At 43.4% G+C, this 13235-nt stretch overlaps 1 protein-coding gene across 1 annotated transcript in view; it reads right to left on the bottom strand.

Moving 5' to 3' along the window:
* Nucleotides 1–13235, bottom strand: part of RNASE9 (ribonuclease A family member 9 (inactive)) — a 24887-nt gene extending 11652 nt beyond the window's left edge. The window contains exon 1 of the mRNA XM_023186671.1: nt 13183–13235. The gene's annotated coding sequence lies outside the window, so the exon portion shown is untranslated. The remainder of the gene's footprint in view (nt 1–13182) is intronic.

Here is a 13235-nt window from a genome sequence, read left to right as displayed (position 1 = left end):
AAAAAAAAAAAAAGAAATACATTGGTTTGGTTCAGAAAGGCGGGACAACTCAAAGCAGGGGCTTCCAGGCTATAGAAAAATTTAAGTATTTTCTGGTTGACAATTGGTTGAGTTTGTCTAACGACCTGGGATCAACAGAAAGGAAATGTTCAGGTTAAGATAAAAAATTGTGGTGACCACAATCTTTTGATGTCTTATAGCAGCTGCCCTTAGAGACAATAGATGATAAATGTTTCCTGTTCAGGTCTTTAAAAAGTGCTACACTTTCAGTTAATCTCTTCAGGATTGAGAGGGCCTGGAAGAAAAAGATCTAGCTATGTTAATAGAGATGCTTAACAAATGCAGATTTTCCCCCACGAAGGACACTTTGCAGGGCCATTTCAAAATATGGCAGAGAAACATGCTGTGATGGTTAATACTGAGGGTCAACATGATTGGATTGAAGGATGCAAAGTATTGATGTTGGGTTTGTCTGTGAGGATGTTGCCAAAGAAGATTAACATTTGAGTCAGTGGGCTGGGGAAGGCAGATCCACCCTTAATCTGATGGGCACAATCTAATCAGCTGCCAGTGAATATAAAGCAGCCAGAAAAATGTGAAATGGTGAGACTGGCCTAGCCTCCCAGCCTACATCTTTCTCCGGTGCTGGATGCTTCCTGCCGTTGAACATCAGACTCCAAGTTCTTTAGTTTTGAAACTCCAACTGGCTCTCCTTGCTGCTCAAGCTTGCAGACAGCCTATTGTGGGACCTTGTGATCATGTAAGTTAATACTTAATAAACTCCCCTTTATATATAAACATCTATCCTATTCGTTCTGTCCCTCTAAGGAACTCTGACTAATACAAATTTTGGTAGCGGGAGTGGTTCTAGTGGAAGAGAATATTAAGGATGGAATTCTTTTATTGGTTTTGGGGTTTCTGGAGTTCGCTGCTTAATATGATTAGACCCCAAAATGCTAAGGACTGTATTTCTTTTTTTTTTTTTTTTTTTTTGGGACGGGGCTTGGCCCTCTCGCCCAGGCTGGAGTGCGGTGGCCGGATCTCAGCTCACTGCAAGCTCCTCCTCCCAGGTTTACGCCATTCTCCTGCCTCCACCTCCCAAGTAGCTGGGACTACAGACGCCCGCCTCGTCGCCCGGCTAGTTTTTTGTATTCTTTAGTAGAGACGGGGTTTCACCGTATTAGCCAGGGTGGTCTCGATCTCCTGACCTTGTGATCCGCCCGTCTCGGCCTCCCAAAGTGCTAGGATTACAGGCTTGAGCCACCGCGCCCGGCCAAGGACTGTATTTCTAACAGTATGGAAAACACTGAGAGTCCTTGGCATTAACTGTTTAGAGACTTATGCAAAATAATTGCACCTGACACTCCTGATTCACCACTCAGGAGAGGCAAGGAGTTTAGTGACTCTATACATAATACCTTTGATTATATGTGGAGAGCCAAGGAACTTAATGAAGCTGTTAGTTGTTCCTAAGTTCAGTGAACAAAGTGATGAAAGATAATCGTGAACTCAGGGATTCTGTCTCCCAGCTTCAGAAGCAAGTACTGAGCCTCAAATCTGCTAAGATTGTTTTGAGCGAGTGTCTTATCTCCTGCAGAAAAAGAGCTGAAATTGTGGAAAAACAGACACAGATTTTTATCATGCAAGTGATTGACCTGCCACAAAAGGGGCACACACAACCTCGCCAGGTATCTACTGTTAAAGTGAAGGCATTGACTGGAATGTGACTGTGCAACTTGGAATGGGGATGTGTGGGAGGACCCTGATGAAGCTGGGGACACTGAGTTTGTAAAGTCTGATGAAACTTTTTTGCCAGAAGAAACAGCTTTCCCATCCCTAGTAGTGGTAACATCCCCTTCCCATCCCATGCTGCCATCAGCCTTTCCACCTTTGTCTGAGAAGATAAACCCTGTGCTATCTGAGTCAACGGTGATGACCCCCCATAAGGCAGTTGCCATACTAAATAATGTTGATTCACCTCAGGAGCCACCCTTAACACTCCTGTCTGCTTCTAGACCTATAACTAGACTAAAGTACCAGTGGGCCCCTAGAGGTGTTGTTAAGAGTGTGACCCATGAGGAGGTATGCTATACTTGAAAAGAACTGCTTGAGTTCCCTAATTTATATGAACAGCAGCCTGGAGGGAATGGGAATGGATATTAAGGGTATGGGATAGCGGTGGAAAGAAACATAGAGCTGGATCAGGCTGAATTTATTGATTTGGGCCCACTAAGTAGGGACTGTGCATTTAACATTGCAGCTCAGGGTGTTAAAAAGAGTTCTAATAGTTTATTTGCTTGGTTAGCTGAAATACGGATTAAAAGATGGCCCACTGCAGGCAAACTGGAAATGCATGATCTCCCTTGGTTTAACATAGAGGAAGGAATCCAAAGGCTTAGGGAGATTGGGATGGTGGAGTGGATTCGTCACTTTAGACCTACTCATCCCAGCTGGGAGGGTCCAGGAGATATACCCTTGATCAATGCCTTGCAAAATAGATTTGTAAGGGCAGCACCTGCATCTTTGAAGAACCCTGTACTTGCTCTTCTCTGTATGTCAGGTCTAACAATGGGAACCACAGTCACTCAACTACAAAATTTAAATACAGTGGGAATAATTGGATCCTGAGGTGGCAGAGGCCAAGTGGCATCACTCAACCATCAAAGGCAGGGTGGGTGTAGCTATCATAATGGACAGCAGAGACAAAGCAGCAATAAGAATAGTCTGACTCATGTAGAGCTCTGTCATTGGCTAATTAATCACAGTGTTCCTAGAAGTGAAATTGATAGGAATTTTATTCCTACTTAATTTATATAAGGAGAAAACTTCTAGGTTGAATGGACAAAAGACTAATTTGAATTATAAAAACAGAGAGTCACGGCCCCTAAATCAATTTCCAGACGTGAGCTAGTTTACAGACCCGGAACTCCTTGAATGAAAAGGAGGCCGGGTCCTTTTGAGGGAGGATTTCACTACATTACTGACAATTTATGCAGTGAATTTTTTTCCCATCCTTCCCCAAGAAGACCTCCAGCCTTCTACCAGGGTAACTGTACATTGGGAAAGTGCAATGATCAGGCATTTTGGGGATTACTGGACACTGGGTCTGAGCTGATGTTGATTCCAGGAGACCCAAAACATCATTGTGGTCCTCCAGTTAAAGTAGGGGCTTATGGAGGTCAGATAAATAATGGAGTTTTAACTCAGGTCCCACTTACAGTGGGTCCCCAGACTCATTCTATAGTCATTTCCTTAGTGCCAACATGCATAACTGGCATAGACATACTTAGCAGCTGGGAGAACACCCACATTGGCTCCCTGACTGGTAGGGTGAGGACTATTATGGTGGGAAAGGCCAAATGGAAGCCATTAGAGATACCTCTACCTGGAAGAACAGTAAATCAACAATAATGTTGTATCCCTGGAAGGAGAGCAGAGATTAGTGCCACCTTCAAGGAATGGAAAGATGCAGGGATGAGGATTCCCACCACATCCGCATTCAGCTCTCTCATTTGGCCTGTGCAGAAGACAGATGGATCTTGAAGAATGACAGTGGATTATTGTAAGCTTAACCAAGTGGTGACTCCAATTGCAGCTGCTGTACCAGATATGGTTTTATTGCTTGAGCAAATTAACACATCTCCTGATACCTGGTATGCAGCCATTGACTTGGTAAATGCCTTTTTCTCCATTCCTGTCCATGAGGCCCACCAGAAGCAATTTGCCTTCAGTTGGCAAGGCCAGCAATATACCTTTACTGTCGTACCTCAGGGGTATATCAACTCTCTGGCTTTGTGTCATAATCTTATTCAAAGAGACCTTGATCGCTTTTCACTTCTGCAAGATATCACACTGCTGGTCCACTACATTGATGACATTATGCTGAATGGATCCAGTGAGCAAGAAGTAGCAAATGCACTGGACTTATTGGTGAGATATTTGCATACCAGAGGATGGGAAATACATCTGACTAAAATTCAGGGAACTTCTACCTCAGTAAAATTTCTAGGGGTTCAGTGGTGTGGGGCCTGTCAAGACAGTCCTAAGGTGAAGGAGAAGTTGCTGCATTTGGTCCCTCCTACAACTAAGAAAGAGGCACAATGCCTAGTGGGCCTATTTGGATTTTGGAGGCAGCACATTTCTCATTTGGGTGTGTTACTCCAGCCCATTTGTTGAGTGACCCAAAAGGCTGCCAGTTTCGAGTGGGGTCCAGAACAGGAGAAGGCTCTGAAACAGGTCCAGGCTGCTGTGAAAGCTGCTCTGCCACTTGGGCCATATGACCCAGCAGATCTAATGGTGCTTGAGGTGTCAGTGGTAGATAGGGATGCTGTCTGGAACCTTTGGCAGGTCCCCATACGTGAATCACAGTGGAGGACTCTAGGATTTTTGGAACAAGGCCCTGTCATTTTCTGCAGGTAACTACTCTTCTTTTGAGAGAAAACTCTTGGCCTGTTACTGGGCTTTGGTGGAAATTGAAAGTTTGACTATGGGTCATCAAGTCACCATGCGACCTGACCTGCCTATCATGAACTAGGTGTTTTCTGACCCATCTAGCCATAAAGTGGGTCATGCACAGCAGCATTCCATCGTCAAATGGAAGTGGTATATATGCGATCGGACTCAAGAAGGTCCTGAAGGCACAAGTAAGTTAATGAGGAGGTGGTTCAAATGCCCATGATCTCCACTCCTGCCACACTGCCTTCTGTCTCCCAGCCTGCACCAATAGCTTCATTGGGGGGTTCCCTGTGATCAGTTGACACAGGAAGAGAAGACTAGGGCCTGGTTCACAGATGGTTCTGTGTGATATACAGGCACCACCCGGAAGTGGACAACTGCAGCACTACAACCCCCTTCTAGGACATCCCCAAAGGACAGTGGTGAAGGGAAATCTTCCCAGTGGGCAGAACTTAAAAGAGTGCATCTGGTTGTGCACTTTGCATGGAAGGAGAAATGGCCAGATGTGTGATTATATACTGATTCATGGGCTGTAGCCAATGGTTTGGCTGGATGGTCAGGGACTTGGAAGAAGCATGATTGGAAAATTGGTGACAAAGAAATCTGGGGAAGAGGTATGTGGATGGACCTCTTTGAGTGATCAAAAGCTATAAAGATATTTGCTTCCCATGGGAGTGTTCACCAATGAGTGACCTCAGAAGAGGAGGATTTTAATAATCAAGTGAATAAGATGACCCTTTCTGTGGACACCACTCAGCCTCTTTCCCCAGCCACCCCTGTCATCGCCCAGTGGCCCATGAACAAAGTGGCCATGGTAGCAAGGATGGAGGTTATGCATAGGTGCAGCAACATGGACTTCCACTCACCAAGGTTTACCTGGCTACGGTCACTGCTGAGTGTCCAATTTGCTAGCAGCAGAGGTCAACACTGAGCCCTCGATATGGCACCATTCCTCGGGGTGATCAGCCAGCTACCTCGTAGCAGGTTGATTATATTGAACCTCTTTCATCATGGAAAGGACAAAGGTTTGTCCTCACTGGGATAGACACTTACTCCCGATATGGATTTGCCTATCCTGTATGCAATGCTTCTGCCAAGACTGCCATCTGTGGACTCAAAGAATGCCTTATTCACCGTCATGGCATTCCACACAGCATTGCCTCTGACCAAGGCAATCACTTTATGGCTAAAACAGTGTGGCAGTGGGCTTACTCTCATGGATTTCACTGGTCTTACCATGTTCCCCATTATCCTGAAGCATCTTGATTGATAGAATGGTAGAATGGCCTTTTGAAGTCACAATTACAATGCCAACTAGGTGACAATACTTTGGAGGGCTGGGGCAAAGTTCTCCAGAAGGCCATGTATGCTTTGAATCAGCTTCCACAATACTGTTTCTCCCATAGCCAGGATTCACGGGTCCAGGAATCAATGGGTGGAAGTGGAAGTGGCACCATTCACCATCAACCGTAATGATTCACTAGCAAAATTTTTGCTTCCTGTTCCCACAACATTACATTCCGTTGTCCTAGAGGTCTTAGTTCCAGAGGGAGGAACACTGTCACCAGGACACACACAATGATTCCATTAAACTGGAAGTTAAGATTGACACCTGGACACTTTGGGCTCCTCCTACCTTTAAGCCTAAGAAGGCTAAGAAGGGAGTTATAGTGTTGACTGGGGTGATTGACGCCGGCTATCAAGATGAAATCAGTCTACTACTCCACAACAGAGGTAAGGAAAGAGTATACATGGCATACAGGAGATTCATTAGGAAGTCTCTTAGTATTACCATGCCCTGTGATTAAGGTCAATGAAAAACCACAACAGCCCAATTCAGGCAGGACTACAAATGGCCCAGACCCCTCAGGAATGAAGGTTTGGGTCACTCTGCCAGGAAAAAAACCACGACTTGCTGAGGTGCTTGCTGAAGGCAAAGGGAATAGAGAATGGGTAGTAGAAGGTCATCAATACCAGCTACGACCGCGTGACCAGCTGCAGAAACAAGGACTGTAACTGTCATGAGTATTTCCTCCTTCTTTTGTTAAATGGATGTTTGTGCATGCATACACCATTACTAGGAAAATATCTTCATTTTATTTCCTTTTCTGTTATCATGTGACATAAGATTTATTGGCTTCATATCAGCATGTAAGTATTGTTAACTTTATGTAATAGTATTTGGATTGGGGATTGGTGCGTTTCCGGTTGTATGAAGGATAGTTGTATTATGTCAGGTGTAATTATAACATTGAAGATTATGTGTGTTCTCAGGAGATGTGTATGGGTTCAAGTTGACAAGGGGTGGACTTGTGACGGTTAATACTGAGTGTCAACTTGATTGGATTGAAGGATGCAAAGTATTGATCCTGGGTGTTGCCAAAGGAAAATGACTTTTGAGTCCGTGGGCTGTAGGGGGGCAGACTCAGCCTTAATCTGGTGGTCACAATCTAATCAGCAGACAGAAAAATGTGAAAAGGTGAGACTGGCCTAGGCTCACAGCCTACATCTTTCTCCCGTGCTGGATGCTTCCTGCCCTCGAGCATCAGACTCCAAACTCTTCAGTTTTGAGACTCAGACTGGCTTTCCTTGCAGCTCAAGCTTGCAGACAGCCAGGAATCTTTTGGGATCTTGTGATCATGTTAGTTAATACTTAATAAACTCACCTTTATATACATACATCTATCCTATTATGTCCTTCTAGGGAATCTTGACTAATACATGTTTTGGGGTAAAATATTTTTGTTTTCTTCCTTGTCTCATAATGTTATGCCAGAGTCAGACTGGAAAGTAAGTCACGATATATATGGTTAAATAAAGCCCATTTAATGAGAATTTGTGGTTTGTAGGGCATGACTCCCCAGACCTCTTAAATTGGAATTTGGGTAAGATTTAAAAAAAAAAAATCAGAGCTTAGTCCTCAAATGAGATATTACCTCTCCCCAGTTAATATGGCTATTATCAAAAAGAAAAATGTGTAGCAGATTCTGGTGAGGATGTGGAGAAAGGGGAATGTTCATACACTGCTGGTGGGAATATAAATTAGTCTAGCCACTATACAGAACAGTGTGGATGTGCCTCAAGAAACTAAAAATAAAACTAACATATGATCCAGCAATCCCACTGCTGGGTATATACCCAAAAGAAAGGAAATCAATATATCAAAGTGGTATCTGCATGCTTATGTTTATTGCAACACTATTCACAATAGCCCAGTTATAGAATTGACCTAAGTGCCCATCAACTGATTAACAAATAAATATAATGTAATATATATAAATGATGGAATATTATTCAGCCATAAAGAACTAATGAACTTCTGTCATTTGCAGCAACAAGGATGGAACTACAGGTCATTCTGTGAAGTGAAATCAATCAGTCACAGAAAGGCAAATATTGCACATTTCGTTCATATCCAGGAGCCCAAAAAATTGATCCCATGGAGGCAGAAAGTAGAATGACGGTTACCAGAGATTGGGAAAGGGTGGAAAAAGAGGGTAAGAAAGGCTAGTTAATGGGTAGAAAAATACAGTTAAGTAGAAGGAATAATTTCTAGTATTCAATAGCATAGTAGGGTGACTATAGTTACCAATAACTTATTGTACATTTCAAAATAGCTAGAAGAAAAGACTTGGAATGTTCCTAACACAAAGAAATGATAAATGTTTGAGATAGTGGATATCCTAGTTACCCTAACTTGATATTACACTTTGTATGCATGTATCTTATAAGTAGATACAATTATTATGTATTAATTAAAAAAGAAAGAAAGAAAAAAACTAGGAACATCTCCAGCCAAGATCAATAATACAGACCTGATTTACTTCCCCACCCAAAAGTATAAAAAAGCTAACAAAAAGCATTAAAACTTATTTTCAAGACACTGAACTTGAGGCAACAAAATACACTCATCATTGAGAGAGAGAACCAAACAAGGTGAGCCCTGCAATCACTCAGCTTACTGTCTGTAGAGATTTTAGGCAAAAGTAAAGGAAGAGTAGGCCGGGCGCGGTGGCTCAAGCCTGTAATCCCAGCACTTTGGGAGGCCGAGACGGGTGGATCACGAGGTCAGGAGATCGAGACCATCCTGGCTAACACGGTGAAACCCCGTCTCTACTAAAAATACAAAAAAAACTAGCCGGGCGAGGTGGTGGGCGCCTGTAGTCCCAGCTACTCAGGAGGCTGAGGCAGGAGAATGGCGTAAACCCGGGAGGCGGAGCTTGCAGTGAGCTGAGATCCGGCCACTGCACTCCAGTCCGGGCGACAGAGCGAGACTCCGCCTCAAAACAAAATAAATAAATAAATAAATAAATAAATAAATAAATAAATAAATAAATAAATGTAAAGGAAGAGTAAACTTAGAGTCTTCAGACTACCTGAGTTCAGGACATGCAACTGAGAGGCCAAAGAAACTTGAACCTTTAGGATAGAATATGTGAAATGAGAAAGCTGCATCGAGACATAACCTTAGAGATCTGCACAGAGCTCCGGTGACGGTTAATACTGAGTGTCAACTTGACTGGATTGAAGGATGTAAATTATTGATCCTGGGTGTGTCTATGAGGGTGTTGGCAAAGGAGATTAACATTTGAGTCAGTGGACTGGGAAAGGCAGACCCACCCTTAATCTGGGTAGGCACCATCTATCAGCTGCCAGAGGGGCTAAAATATAAAACAGGCAGAAAAAAAATGTGAAAAGGCTAGACTGGCCTAGCCTCCCAGCCTACATCTTTCTCCCATGCTGGATGCTTCCTGCCCTCAAACATCAGACTCCAGGTTTTCAATTTTGAGACTCAGACTGGCTCTTCTTGCTCCTCAGCTTGCAGATGGCCTATTGTGGAACCTTGTGTGATTGTGTGAGTTAATACTTAATAAACTCCCCTTTACATATCTATCTATCCTATTAGTTCAGTCCCTCTAGAGAACCCTGACTAATACAGCTCCCCTCAGGCATTCAGCAGTGGACTATTGATTGCATGTGGAAGATAATCACCAGAGACTGGGGAAAGAACCATCTAAAAGGATCAGAGGGAATAGTGACTATTCCTACCAGCCATACTAGAAAAAGTAAAATGTAATAGGGCATTAGGCAGAGTATTCAGGAAGGTCTATCCTCAGAAGTGTTTGATAATTAGCTCCAGACTAAGTGCTTCTTCAGGGCTACCTAACAAATCATAAAATCAAGATCCAAAAAGATCCAAGTGGTTCCAAGTAGCTTAAACGTATCCTTAAACAACACTCAAGAAGATTTATAGGAATATACAAATATTCCTACAAGGTAAGCCAACAATGTAGAATTCAAAACATCTGAAATCCAATCAAAGATTACCAAGCATGTAAAAAAGCAGGAAAGCACAAACCTTAATGGGGAGAACAATCAGTCAATGGAAACCGAACCAGAGCAATTACAAATTTCAGAATTAACAGAGAAACAGTTACCACAGCTGAATTCTACATAGGCAAAAGAATGGGTTGAGTTTTAGATGATTAAAAAAAAAAAAATCAAATTTTCAAATTTTTAAAATTCCACACATTGTAAAGTCTACAATGTGTGGAATTAAAAAAAAAATACACTGGTTGTGATTAGTGGCAGATTAGAAATTGCGTGAGAAAAAATAGTATACAATAAATGCAAGTAGCCCTAGAGTCTCTAAAGGGGAGAACTGGGGAAATTAAAATTTTTTGAAGATATAATGGCCAAAAGCTTTCAAAACTTGATGAAATGTATACATTCACAGATACAAAAATCTCAGCAAGTCACAAGAACAAAACATGAAGGAGATACATCAAGGTATATCGTGCTCCAAGTGAGAGGGGGAGAAAACAGTGATAGGGAAAACTTTAGAACCGATCTTACAAATAAAAGACATGTTATGGTCAGCGCCAGGCATGGTGGTTCACACCTGTAATCCCAGCACTTTGGGAGGCCAAGGCAGGTGGATCACTTGAGGTCAGGAATTTGAGACCAGCCTGGCCAACATGGTGAAACCTCATCTATACTAAAAATACAAAAATTAGCAGGGCATAGTGGAGCATGCCTGTAGTCCCAGCTACTCTGGAGGCTGAGGTGAACAAATGGCTTGAGCCCAGGAGGTGGAAGTTGTAGTGAGCCGAGATAGTACCACTGCATTCCAGCCTGGGCAACAGAGCAAGACTCTGTCTCAAAAAAAAAAAAAAAGAAAAGAAGAAGACATGTTATGATCAGAGAAACAAGGATAAACTTGACATTAGATTTTTTATCTGAAATAATATAAGAAAGAATACAATGCAAAAGCATCATTAAAGTTCTGAAAGTATGAAAAATGAAATTCCTACAAATTCTATACTTTGCAAAAATATCTTTCAAAAACTCAGGCAAAATAAATACAAAACAAAGAATTTATCACCAGCAAATCCACACTGCAAGATGTATTTTAAAAAATTATACAGGCAGGAAGAAAATGGAAATCTGCATCTATACAAGGGAATAAAGAATGTTACAAATGGTAACTATGTGTGATTTTTCTCATTATTTAAATTTATTTAAAATATAATTGACTTAAAAATAGCAGTTATGGGCGAGGTGCGGTGGCTCACACCTGTAATCCCAGCACTTTGGGACACTGAGATGGGTGGATCACCTGAGGTCAAGAGTTTGAGACCAGCCTAGCCAACACAGTGAAATCCCATCTCTACTAAAAATACAAAAATTAGTCGGGCATGGTGGTGGGCGACTGTAATCCTAGCTACTTGGGAAGCTAAGGCAGGAGAATCGCTTGAACCTGAGAGGCAGAGGTTGCAGTGAGCTGAGATTGCACCTCTGCACTACAGCCTGGGTGACAGAGCAAGACTCCATCTCAGAGAAAAAAAAAAAAAAGCAATTATTACATATGGTATAATGTGGTTTACATCATATATAAAAGTAAAATGCATGACAATATAAGCACAAAATTTGACAGGAGAGAAATAGAAGTATATTATTATAAGGTTCAGGCCGGGTGCGGTGGCTCAAGCCTGTAATCCCAGCACTTTGGGAGGCCGAGACGGGCGGATCACGAGGTCAGGAGATCAAGACCATCCTGGCTAACATGGTGAAACCCCGTCTCTACTAAAAATACAAAAAATTAGCCGGGCGAGGTGGCCGGCGCCTGTGGTCCCAGCTACTCGGGAGGCTGAAGCAGGAGAATGGCGTGAACCCGGGAGGCGGAGGTTGCAGTGAGCTGAGATCCAGCCACTGCACTCCAGCCTGGGCGACAGAGCAAGACTCCGTCTCAAAAAAAAAAAAAAAAAAGGGTTCTTATGCTGTAGAAGTAGTATATCAGTTGGGGGCCAGGTGCGGTGGCTAAGGCCTGTAATCCAGCAGTTTGGGAGGCTGAGGCAGGTGGATCACCTGAGGTCAGGAGTTTGAGACCAGCCTGGTCAATAGGGCGAAACCCCATCTCTACTAAAAATACAAAAATTAGCCAGGCATGATGGCTGATGCCTGTAATCCCAGCTACTCAGGATGCTGAGACAGGAGAATTGCTTGAACCCAGGAGGTGGAGGTTGCTGTGAGCCAAGGTCATGCCATTGCACTCCAGCCTGAGCAACAAGAGCAAAACTCCATCTCCTAAAACAATAAATAAAATAAATAATAATATAGGTTGAAAGTAGGCTGTGGTAAGTTACAGATGTGTACTATAAATCCTAATGCAACCATTGAAGTAATAAAACAAAGAAGTATAGCTAAAAAGCCAACCAAAGAAATAAAATGAAATCATAAAAAATACTTGATATGTGTCTTGTTTTTCTAAGACCACCAGAGCGAGCACCAAAGAACCAGCAAGTAGGCAAAGGTCAGGCGCAAAACTGCTAGTTTATTTTGGTAACCTAAGGTGTGCGGGAGAAGTCTGTCGGCCTCCGGCAAAGGAGGCCGGCAGAGTCTCCCCGCGGTGGGGCTCTCGGACAGACTTCCCACAGTCCCGACATCCCGACAGGAGTGGGGCTGCAAGAAGGCCGCGTGGCTCAATGGCGGAGAGTGGCTTTTCTAGGAGTGGGAGGGCAATAGGTGGGGCATGGGCGTGTCAGGGGCGTTCCACAGGTGCGACCAGGTAAATCTTGGTCTCTTCGGATTGACGTCACCTGGCGCATGCCCAGTTGGTCTGCACCCTCCCTGGGCGCCGGCTGCATTTTCGCGCGCGCGGGAAGAGTTGGTGGTGAAGAAGAACCCGGAAGTGCACCATCTTGCCTCGGTTTGTCCAAACAGTCCAACCTTTTATTGATAATAGTGATAAAGGGGCGCCATGGTCTGTCTGGCTACTTCCTGCTGTTAAGGGGCGTCGTTAAGGTAGGGGGCCCATGGTTGGTATTTGGACGCACGGATGAAAAATAAAATAAGGCACAGTATTAGTATAGGAATGAGGAATGGAAGCATTTGTTGGAATATGGGCAAAACCCAGAAGGAAGGTCCCGGCAAGGTTGGGGAGTATGAGATAGTTAAGAAAATTTAGTAAGTTTGAGGCGAGTGGGGGAAAGCCAAACTGATTTCCACTGATTGCTTTCGGTAGGGGCCCTTTTTAGCTGGGAATGAGGAACGACTGCGCAAAGTAATTGTTGGCCAGGCAGCAATTAAGGGGTGGAGTTTTTCGTGGAGTGGATGGCTTTCCACTTACTCCTACTACAGAGATATTGGATGGAAGGCTAGGTCCAGAGAAGGACGGCAAAACAGAATAGGTAGCCTCGCTGTTGATTAAAAAATTAATTGTCTTACCCGCTACCAGGAGAGTTACCCATGGCTCGGCGAGGGTGATGGGGGTCCCCGAG

Source organism: Piliocolobus tephrosceles, chromosome 6, assembly GCF_002776525.5.
Source record: "Piliocolobus tephrosceles isolate RC106 chromosome 6, ASM277652v3, whole genome shotgun sequence".
NCBI classification, from domain to species: Eukaryota; Metazoa; Chordata; class Mammalia; order Primates; family Cercopithecidae; genus Piliocolobus; species Piliocolobus tephrosceles.
Note: the sequence above shows the minus strand (reverse complement) of the source record. Positions and strands in the feature narration are given on the sequence as shown.